The sequence below is a fragment of the Geotrypetes seraphini genome, chromosome 3 (assembly GCF_902459505.1).
Source record: "Geotrypetes seraphini chromosome 3, aGeoSer1.1, whole genome shotgun sequence".
NCBI classification, from domain to species: domain Eukaryota; kingdom Metazoa; phylum Chordata; class Amphibia; order Gymnophiona; family Dermophiidae; genus Geotrypetes; species Geotrypetes seraphini.
The window spans coordinates 296523113-296535217 of NC_047086.1; the positions used below are offsets into that span (position 1 = coordinate 296523113).

Genomic DNA, 12105 nt, shown 5'->3' on the forward strand with positions numbered 1-12105 from the left:
ATTTTAGAATTTACATAGTAATGAGAGACTTTATGTGCATTGGTATATTTTGCATCTCATTACTATGTTGCCCATGATGACTTTGTTATCATTAAGTTATGATAATTTAAGTCATGTTATTGCCCTTTAACATGTATTAAGGGGCAAATAACACAACTTCGAGCCCTTATGCAGCTTGATAACTCCCCACCCCCACACCAATGAGACGCTACATTGCAGTTCATACTCATATTTATCAATATAAATGTGGGGGAGGTTTGGCTATTATTTTACAATCGTTTATTGATTTAAAAAATTTTACATTGGTTCATGCTTTGTATGTTCCATGTTCCTGTGTTAAGAATATCTTTACAGCTTCTGATCTCCCTTTTCTGAACAGCAACATCAGCATCAGGATGTCCTGGCAGCTTTGATCCATCAGCATACTCTGGGTGATGATCAGTTCCTCCCTAGTAGCATGGAGAGTGCTTTCCAACCTAGGGGACCATTTTACAGCACTATATGTCAGCTCTTTATGTCTCAACATCATCAGGTTTTCTTGGCAGAATACAGAAGTAGATTGCTGGGCCTTTCTTCTGTGAACTATAAATTCGATGTTGTCACCGTTGTATCAAATGCAATCCTCCGCCTTCAACACTGCTCATCTGCTGCTGCCCAAATGGGTGATACAGCGTTAGTCTGGCGTCTCCACTGAAACCTAACCCCCTTGCGAGACTCTGCTGGTAGTGAAACTACCGACGGCATAGCTTTCAACTTCTCAGATGTGTGCAAGCTCTAATGGCACGACAAGCACACATACCATGACGGGTGCTTGAACAATACTGAACTTAAAAGTGGGAATGAGAGGGCATATAGTGGTTCTTTTACTAAACTACGGCAAGTGCTAATGCGTGTTTACCCCAGCTTAAAATGGATTACTGCAGGACACACTCAGGCATCCTGTGGAAAATTCCAATCGGCACTTGCTAACCATAAGCAAAAAATTAAAAAATTGTGTTTTTTTTTTGTTGGGGGCAGAGAGTGGGCCTTCTTGTGCTGTTAGTGTGTCCGCATTACAATGCACAGTGGCGTAGCAAGGGAGGTTGGCACCCGGGGCGGTGGTACCCGGCAATGTCATGTCGTGCACCCCTCCCACTCTTCCCTGCCCACTTGAGCACCACCCTGACTCTTCCCCACCACTTGGGCACCCACCCCCTGCTACCTCTTGAATTGTTTGCAGGCGTGAGCAACATCTTTCACCTGCTGCTCACGCCGGCATCAGCTCCCTTCTGACTTTGCACCCTGGGCTTGCAGCCAGGAAGTTCCGTAAGATGAGAGCCGATGCCAATGCACGCAGTGGGTAGAAGATACTTCTCGCACCGGTAAATATTTAAAGAAGTATGCGGAGGGCGGACAGGAGGAGAGATGCTGGCATTCCCTGCGGAGATGGTGTCCAGGGTGGTCTGCCACCCCGCCACCCTTCCTTAGTATGCTACTGACCATACTGGTTATCACATACTGGTTATCACATACTGGTTATCACATAAGCATACTTAGTATGCTACTGGCTAACTGGTTATCACAGGATTACTTTACTGCCTACATAACAGGTGCCAGTAAGTGCTCATAGTAATTCTTTTTAATCTGACACACTAATGGCAGCATTAGTGCAGGGCCATGAAGCTGCTACTGGATGTACCTACTTTTAAACAAATTAGACTACCTAGCGCAAGAGCTAAGATGTTTTGTATAGAAGGAGCAAGATGGTGCATGCAGAATTATTTACAATTTTGAAAAATATTAAAGGCGCATTTACTCCAACAAGCTCTTTTGATGGCGTCGCCACACTCATGTATTAATTGCCGCTAGCAGCAGAGTGATTTATGGAGAAGACTGAAGCATATTTTAATGTTTTATTGCTATGATTTGTCTGACTTGGTTTGTTATGTGTTCCTATTGTGAATTTTTTTTGTACACCGCCTAGACTATAAGATAAGAGTGGAAAAAAATAGTGAATGACACGAGAACAAAGTTTGTTCCCCGTCCTGTAGGCTCTGTCCCTGCCCTATCCCCATGGGCTCTATCCTTATCCCCACCCATCACTGTGGGTTCCGTCTCAACCCCATCCCTGCCCTGTCCTGCAAGCTCCGTCCCCATCCCAGCCATGTCCCTGCGGGCTCCGTCCTCACCTCATTCCCACAAGTTTTGTTCACTTCCCTTTCCCCATCCCCACAGACTCTGTCCTCATTTGCACAAGCCTCAAACACTTATGATTTTATATTTATTCTTTTTATTAAAGTATATTAAAGGGTAATATTCTGTACAACTCTTAATAAATCACAAATAGAGTCTTCCATTTCAATCTGGTTTTGGTGTAACCTTCCCAAAGATTTAGTTGCCTATGTTTTTACCTCATCTGGGAAGGTAATTGGATTGTCTTTCAGATATGGGCGTAGAAGAGAACCTAAACTGTGTAGTGGATAAACAGAATAATAAGTGTCTATTAAATGTTAGAAATATTCCTTGATGCCAGCAACAATGGATGAATCTGTTTCAGTAACAGATGCTTGAGCAGCTGGACATTTGATAGAAGGATGTTGCAGTTGGTAGGAGTCTGATCAACAGAAAAGACCCTTGTTGCCGCATCAAAGGCAAACAAGACACAAATGATGTCATTTAATGGTAGTTCATTTAAATTCCAAAGCAGATTCTGCAGTTGTTGTTTTTTTCAATCATTAAATTTAAGTTGCCAATTGTCTAAGATGTGTTAAGTTTTTACATATTGATACTAGTCCCAGGTTTATAGAGAATGACATGGGGACAAAGTTTGTCCCTGTCCCACTGGGCTCTGTCCCTCTCCCTGCCCCACATTTAACTGCGGGTACCTATCCTCATGTCATTTTCTATGGTATATATGCTGTGTGATTGATAAATAAAAGAAAATTGACCATTTTCCAAGTGCAGTAGAAATGGCTTTAGAGCATGGGAAAAATCCACATAAGTCCAGTGAAGTTGGAGGAATGTACTGTGTAGTTCCAACTTTCCAAGTTTTATTTAAAATTTGATAATCTGCTTATCATTTTTCTAAGCGGCGTGCATTGTTAAAATAATTAAGGATACATTAAACAAAACAGAATACGGATGTACCAAAAAAGTAGGGTGGAAGGGAAGAACTACATCATTGATAGGAAAGGAAGACAAAAAGAGTAAAACACATTAGGGGTGGGGTCCTTCTGCTTTAAAAATTAGAAACAAATCTATAAAAAAATGCATCATTAAATAAAAATTAGAAACAAATCTATAAAAAGGCATCGTTAAATAAAAAGGTTTTTAGATTTGATTTAAATCATTCTAGTATAGTTTCCTCATGCAGTTCTATAAGCATAGCTTTCCAGAGCATAGGAGCGGTAACCGAAAAGATGGTAGAACGTGTCATACTAAATTGTCTCAATAAAGGAATAGTTAACAGATGTTGATTATTAGAGTGTAGGGTTCTAGTATGGGTATATGGAATAAGAAGTCTGTTGATAAATTCAGGAAGATTTGTTGTATGAGCTTTAAAGGTTAGTAACGGGATCTTGTAAGTGATTCGATGAGAAATTGGAAGCCAACGGGCCTTCTTCAAGAGTGGCGTAACATGATCATATTTCCAGGCGTTAGAAATCAATTTTATGGCAGTGTTTTGCATTATTTGAAGATGTCTGTCGGAAGGAATAATAATAATAACAACAATAGTTTATGTACTGCAGGACCGTGAAGTTCTATGTGGTTTACAATGATTAAAAGATATTACAGATTGAGTAGAATTAACAAAGTTAAGGGTTAGTGATTAACAGTTCTGGAGATCAGTTGTGGACTAAGATTGTATAGGTCAGTTACCTAAATACTTCAAGAACAGATATGTTTTTAGGTGTTTCCTAAATTCCCCATAAGTAGTATGCATAAGTAGTTGTTCCAGATCTTTACCCCATAATGCTGCTGCTGTTGATGATGTTGATGATGACTTTTAAATTTACATCCTCTAACCCAGTGGTTCCCAACCCTGTCCTGGAGGACCACCAGGCCAATCGAGTTTTCAGGCTAGCCCTAATGAATATGCATGAGAGAAATTTGCATATAATGGATGTGACAGGCATGCAAATCTGCTCCATGCATATTCATTAGGGCTAGCCTGAAAACCCGGTTGGCCTGGTCGTCCTCCACGACAGGGTTGGGAACAACTGCTTTAACCGGTGGGGAAACAAAATTCAGATGTGAGCTTCACTTATGTCTGTTGGTTGTGAAAGAGAAAAGGGGCTAAACCGTATAGTACCTTAAAGCAAAAACATCCAAACTTGAACTTCACATGCGCCTCCATCAGCAGCCAGTGTAGAAGTCAGTAGGAAGGTGTTACATGATTGAACTTCTTCAACCCACAAAGTAGCCTGACTGCCGTATTTTGTACCAGTTGCAATCGCCACATATTCGTCTGGGAAATTGCCTAATAGGCGATGTTACAGTAATCAAGTTGGTTCAGTATAAGGGATTGTACCAGAATTCTATATGATGAAACATCAAAGTATGCTCTAATGGACTGAAGCTTCCAGAGGGTGTGAAAACTCTTTCTATCCAAGGAGTCCACCTGGTCTTTCATGGTCAGGCTCTGGTCCAATGTTACTCCCAATACCTTCATAGTAGATTAAATAGGATAGCTAAGATTATTGATGTTTTAGTGTCAAACGGGTGTGGCGAAGCTACAAGAAATTTTGTTTTTTCTGAATTAAGCTTTAGTCTGAATTCAATCTTCCATTCCTCCATCAAATTTAGTACTTCTGTTGCTTTACGGGTAGCTTCCGAGAGAGAGGTAGTGAATGGGATAATGATCGTAAAGTCATCTATTTAGCTAAATTTTATCCCCAACTGGGACAATTGCACATCTAATAAAGACATGTACACATTGAAAAGCAATGGGGATAGTGGTGACCCCTGCGGCACACCAGATGGATTGCTCCATGTTTCAGACAGATCGTGATTAAAATGTACTTGATAGGTGCAGGATATAAGGAAACCTCAAAACCAGTTTAACACCTCTCCTCTGATTCCAATTGCGTCTAAGCATAGTAACAGTTTCCCATGGTCCACCAAGTCGAAGGCAGAACTCATGTCAAATTGCATGATCAGGGTGTTAAAGCCTTTACTAAACAAGAAACGCAAATTATCCAAGATAGCCGCCAGGAGGGAGAGGGTTGGCACCACATTTAGCCATGACACAAAAGTTAATCAAACACTGGTCAAATGCTTGGTGCTCAGTTGACTCAGCCTTTTTTCGATCCTAACTTTATGCAGTTGCTCAGCTGGTTAGCAGACTGAAAATTGCTGCAAACTGGCTAAGCTTCTACTCTGCCCTGACTCTGCCACTGGACCACCCATAAACTAGCCAGTTTTGACATGGACGGTTAAACAGGATAGTCAGTGGCACTATCAGTTTTTATACCACTGAATATCTCCAGATAGCCCTAGACAAGTGAATTAAACAGCCGGGAGCATCCTAGCTTATTTAAATCACTTTTAATATCTACCTCCAAGAAATGTGCAAATCAGACACAGGAGGAAGATTGGCATCAATAGGTCAAAAGGCACTGATTGTAGATTATGTAAACTGATGGCATGGATGGTAGGTTCAGAATGGCGGACCATTTTGGTCATTTGTAAGCAATCTTAGGAAGAAACAGTGATGTCAGAGAATGAAGGAGGGCTGGCAGAAGCTTTCTATTAGGAATCTCCCCAATAACATCAACATGAGGCAGTATAAGTATCTGTTCCCGGAGTGAAAGCCAAAGTATATAGGTTTGGTTCTTTAGCAACAACCGTTAATTTTAATGCTCAGTGTATAACATTAATTTCAACCCACTTTTTAAAACTTCTTGTACAACATTAACAGGAATACAAATCAACGCACGTTGTTTGCATGGATAAAGAATTCTGTCTTTGAGTATTTAAGACACAAAAACAGAAGAACAAAATCCACCGCAAACAAAATCCAACACAAAGCAACAGCGATGGAGACAGACAAACTGGATGGCGAGAGTCATGTTTAAATGTGAGCACTAAGGAGCTTTTGCTGCGTATGTGTCGGCATTTGGATTTATTACGAATCCACAACATTTCCAGTTCTTAAGGATTTAATTTATTGTTTCAGACACAACATAGGTTTGTGAAATCAGCATAGCATTTGGACTCCTGATGCAGGCTTTAGTGGCTAAAATGTGAATCGTGCTGAGTCTTTTTTAATGTCTTCCACTGGTTTCTATAATAAAGGCATTTATGTTCAAATCTTTTTTTATTGCGAATGCCAAACAGACACCAATGAATAGAACAAAATCAAAAGAACCAGCATCCAACAATACAACATTTATGATTAGGTGATAAAACAAAAGCAATCCCCCCCCATCTCCCCAACCCTACCCAACCAGCAAAGACCCCAAACACGAGCTCCACTCCCCCCCCTCCGATAAACACACAGAAGATGATCAATAGGTCGCTTAGATCCTAAAGCCCATGACTCTCACCATCCAGTTTGTCTATCTCCATTGCTGTTGCTTTGTGTGAGCATTTAAGAACATAAGAACTTAAGAATAGCCTTACCAATGGTCCATCCAGCCCAGTATTCCGTCTTCACGGAGGCCGATCCAAGTCACAAGTACCTGGCAAAAACCCAAATAGTAGCAGTATGTTTTCTAAAGTTGTGTATCACAGCCCATCTTGAGAATACTTAGCTAAAACAAGCCAGTCTGTTATACTAAAAGTCAGCCAATGTTTATAGCATTAACCTTTTTAGTAGGGCCAGTGGAAAAGTATTTGTCACCCTAGGTTAGCCTTCAGCTTTGTGGCTCCTTTATTTTAACAATCACTCTATCATCCCTCCCATAATGAACAGCACACTCTAGTGGAAATATTCTTTATTTAATAATTTATATTCTGCATATCCTACAATTATATGCAGATTACAAATTATTCAGGTGCTCAAGCATTGCTCCCTAACTGTCCCAGTGGGCTCCCACTCTATCTAATGTACCTGGGGCAACGGGGATTAAGGGCTCCTTTTATGAAGCCGCGTTAGCGACTTTAGCGCATGCACATTTTTAGCATGCGCTAACCCCCGCGCTAGCTGAAAAACTACCGCCTGCTCAAGAGGAGGCGGTAGCAGCTAGTGCGGCTGGCAAATTAGCGCACGCTATTACGCGTGTTAAACCGCTAACACAGCTTCGTAAAAGGAGCCCTAAGTGACTTGCCCAGGGTCACAAGGAACAGTGTGGGATTTGAACCCAGAATGTTAGGGTGCTAAGGCTGTAACTCTAACCACCGCACCACACACTCCCACAAATCAAAATTTAAAATGTTTATGTTCAAAGATGCTTTTGAAACATAACTCTTTCTCTTTTTGGTGGCTCTCCCAAAACAGACATTTTTACCCCTTTCCTATGTGCCCTTCACCATTTTCTTTTCTCTTTTTTTTTTCTCTCTTAATGATCATAATGTACCTTTCGACCCTTTTCCTTGTGTGTCATTTACCACTATTGATTGTCTGTTTTTGTCTTTCTTCTTCTTTTACTTATATTTTTTTATTGTATTGTATGTTTTTGACATTTGTAAATTGCTTAGACACTCGTGATAGGCAGTATATCAAATTGAAATAAACTTGAAAGTGACATGGCAGATGATCATGGGCAGCAGCAACTAGAGAGACATGAATTGGCCAAAGCACCAATGGGGGAATTCTATATTTATTTATTCAATTTTCTATACCATTCTCCCAGGGGAGCTCAGAATGGTTTACATGCATTTATTCAGGTACTCAAGCAGTTTTCCCTCTCTGTCCCAGTGGGCTCACAATCTATCTAACAGAATGGTTTACATGCATTTATTCAGGTACTCAAGCAGTTTTCCCTCTCTGTCCCAGTGGGCTCACAATCTATCTAACATACCTGGGGCAATTGGGGGGATTAAGTGACTTGCCCAGGGTCACAAAGAGCAGCATGGGTGTGAACCCACAACCTCAGGGTGCTGAGGCTGTAGCTTTAACCACTGCGCCACACTCTCCTGGTATCAAACATTAGGTGTTACTTCCACACCAAAGTTTCAACTCCGAAAAGCTGCAGCAGAGGAGTAGTCTAACGTGCAACAGCTTGAAATCCAGTACCTCCCCTTGACATATCTTAAATGCCATACAGAAAAACTTAAATGGAATCCTAGCTTCAACAGGGAGCTAGTGCAGCTTTAACAAGTATGGTGGAATTTTGCCATGACCTGGAAAAGCCAGGCGGTATATAAAATCATAATAAACATAAACATAACCAAAGAGGTTCACAGAGGAAGACCTCTCAATGGTTGAGGGCCATGAAGAAATCTGAGTTTTAGGGTAACCAGGATATGCAAATTAATCTGGTCCTCAGCCTAAATGTATGCTAATATACTTCAAGAATATTCATTAAAGATCCCCTTAAAGCCAGGGTCAATGCAGTGTAGTTACAAGCAATGTCCTTGGATATCAAAATGCTCTCAACCTTGATGTGGTTGCCAAGAAGAATGATGAAGATCAACTTATCAGGTCTTTGGCAACGCAAACTGGCCTTTACTGGGCTTGTCTTTTTCAGCACAATTTAGTGTACGGCACGAGCCAAAAGCAAAATGATCCATCATCTCAGACAATGTTTGGCAATTGTGATCCTGCTTTTAGATACATTCTTAACACATAACAAAACCCTGCACGTCCCAAGATTTACCTTGGTTAAAACTGCTCTACTTCACCCACATTATGACCTTGTTAACTTTGCCAAGACTGGTGCCACATATATAATAATAGTTATTTTATCTGTCAGTGACCACGGTCAATATTTATAAATCCGCAAATATATGGTGGGTGGGGGGAGATAGGGGGAATGATCTTGGAATCTTGTCTGTTGCTATTGTTTTTGTTGAAATGTGTTAATAAGAATGATTTTCACATAAACACACAAATATCCCTTTTACAGATAATCTGATTTTTTCACATTGTGGTTACTCTGTCATCATACTAATTGCAGCAGGACTCTCCAGACACTCAAAATCTTGTAAATTGTGCATTTTCAATGAGACTCACTCTACTGTATGGCACTGAGGGAAGAGTGTATCAAGACTGACTACTGTTAAGCTGTGCTATTTCCCTGCTCACCTTTACATATGGCCTATTATGTTTTACTGTACCTCTATCCTGCTTCCCTTTAATTGTATCTTCATTCGCTGATTGTATATTGTACCTATCTCCTGTCCCAATATGTGCTGATTGTCCAACCCTCTTAATTGCATCTTCTTTCGCTGATTGTACCAATTTTCGCTGTTTGTCTAGCCCTTCTTTATTGTAAACCGCCTCGAACTACTACGGCTTTGGCAGTATATAAGAAATAAATTATTATTATTATTATTATTAACCCCAGTTATTAGGAACTAGAACTCACTGAGTAAAATGGGTCCTGTGCAAAAAAAATAGCATGAATTTGTGATCAAATAAAATGTCTTTAGCAGTAGCCCACAATGATAGCTATTCCCCCGAATCTGTATACTTTCACTTAACCAGATGGCAGATCTTACCTTTGGCAATTCAACCCCCACTTTTTTTAGGTTGCTTTTAACTTCTAACCCCAACTCGTTTGTAAAGTGCCCATGCCTGAGAAACTTCCTAACCCCTTACTTGTCCTGTTTATCTGTTTGATTAGATTATAAGCTCTACTGAGGGATTGTCTCTTGAATGATTTAATATACAGTGCTGCTTATGTCTAGCAGTGACGTGGTGGTTGGAGCTATAGCCTCAGCAACCTGAGATTGTGGGATCAAATCCCATGTTGCTCCTTGTGACCCTGGGCAAGTCACTTAATCTTCCACTGCCCCAGGTACATTAGATAGACTGTGAGCCCACCGGAACAGATAGGGAAAATGCTTGAGTACCTGATATGTAACCTGTTCTGAGCTCCTTTGCAAGGAAGGGCTATAAAAATATAATAAATAAATAGTAGTAATACTTTGGCATCTCTTTCTTCTGGAAATGTGATAATTGATCTTTCACACTTGCCATTTTGACCATCAGTGATTCAGTACCTGGTCATAGTGAATCCAGTTTAAAAGCCCTCTGATTACACAATGGTTGTTTGTGACTATTGGGACAAACTAGATGGACCATGCAGGTCTTTTTCCGCTGTCATTTACCTAAATTATTCTATTGTGTTTCTATATTACTAGGAAGGAGTGGCTTAGTGGTTAGAGCTACAGCCTTAGCACCCTGAGATTGTGGGTTCAAATCCCGTGCTGCTCCTTGTGACCCTAGGCAAGTCCTTCAATCCTCAAATGCCCCAGGTATGTTAGATTAATTGTCAGCCCACCAGGACAGTTTGGGAAAATGCTTGAGTACCTGATTGTAAACTGCTTAGATAACTTTGATAGGCAGTATATAAATAAATAAAATAATTCTACTCCAGCTCCTAAACTGCTAGAACACTCTTAAAATCTGTAAAAATTATAGTCAATTATCATAAGGTAGGTGCTAGAGGTCATGGCATCTACTTTGTTGAGGCAACTAATAGGGTCAGGAGCGAGGGGAATTTGTTTCTGTCAATTCCCAAAACCACAAAAAAGTGAGCAAATTGTTTTTGATGTATTTGAGTTTGTTTCTGTCCCCATCATCTCCAATGAACCACCAGAGGCTGAGAGTAGGCCCAAATGGGCCTTCTTAGTCTCAGGGTGGGAGGAGAACCAGAGCTCTATGAGGGGATAGGAGGGGAATTGGAGGGGGGATTAAACTGTTATAGAATATGTGGAGGACAATAAAAAGTACCAAGGGCCTTCAAGTATGGGGAAAGCACAGCATATCAAATGGTTATCAGCAACCCAAACTGCACCAAAATGAAACCTCACAAGTGATGATGACCATTTGATATGCTGTGCTTTCCAGTCAATGTGAAGGCTAAAAAAGCCCTTTACATTATGATGTGGTGAGTGTGTGGTGCAGTGGTTAGTGCTACAACCTCAGCACCCTGAGGTTGTAGGTTCAAATCCCATGCTGCTCCATTGCCCCAGGTATACTAGGGGAAAAATGCTTGAGTACCTGAATTTATCTGCAGGACAGATAGGGAAAAATGCTTGGCTATAAGTGCTATATAAATTCTAAAAAAAATTATTGGTTTTAATTTTTTGGGTGTTTTCTTTTGGATTGTATTCCATATATAAAAGGAATTCAATTGACCCTGATGCACCAAAACACAGCCTGTGTCAAATCCATCAATATAAAGAAATTTGATTGCCTTATTCTTGAAGGCCCTTGGTGCTTTTACTTCATTTCTTTGTGGCCAGTACTTTGACCCTCTTCTCCTCAATGACTGAAGATAGGATGTGTGGAGGAAATTTTTGAGGGTCCCAGCCAATATAGAAAAATAGAAACATGATGGCAGATAAAGGCCAAATGGCCCATTCAGGTTGCCCATCCGCAGCATCCACTATCTCCTTCTCTTATTAAGAGATCCCTTGTACCTGTCCCATACTTTCTTGAATTCAGACACAGTCTTTGTCTCCACCACCTCTACCAGGAGACTATTCCATGCATCTATCACCCTTTTTGTAAAAATGTATTTCCTTAGATTACTTCTGATCCTATTACCTCATAACTTCATCCCGTACCCTCTCACTCAGGAGTTTCCTTTCAGTTGAAAGAGACTTGCATCATGTGTAATTTATGCCATATAGATAATCACCCAGAATCTGTATAAGTTTCATATGTGAATCCCCATTGAATATCAGCCAGGACCCACATAAGCTCTGGTGATTAGCACCTAATGAATTGGCTCCGGATATTCAATACTGTGAGCTGAATACTGACCTTTAACCTCTTAAATTTAAAAGCATAAAAAGTGGATAGCAATAGGGACTGATGTAGGATGGGGAAAACATGGGGAAATGTTAAGAGCATAGGTTCATAAGAACACAAGAATAGCCTTACTGGAACAGACCAATAGTCCATGAAGTCCAGTAGCCCATTCTTACGGTGGCCAATCCAGGTCACTAATACCTGGCCAAAACCCAAAGAGTAGTAACATTCCATGCTACCGATCCAGAGCAAGCAGT

At 40.6% G+C, this 12105-nt stretch overlaps 1 long non-coding RNA gene across 1 annotated transcript in view; it reads left to right on the top strand.

Moving 5' to 3' along the window:
- Nucleotides 1-2289, top strand: part of LOC117357946 — an 89332-nt gene extending 87043 nt beyond the window's left edge. Inside the window, exon 4 of the long non-coding RNA XR_004538907.1 lies at nucleotides 380-2289. This is a non-coding gene — a long non-coding RNA (uncharacterized LOC117357946). The remainder of the gene's footprint in view (nucleotides 1-379) is intronic.
- The last annotated feature ends 9816 nt before the right edge of the window (nucleotides 2290-12105 follow it).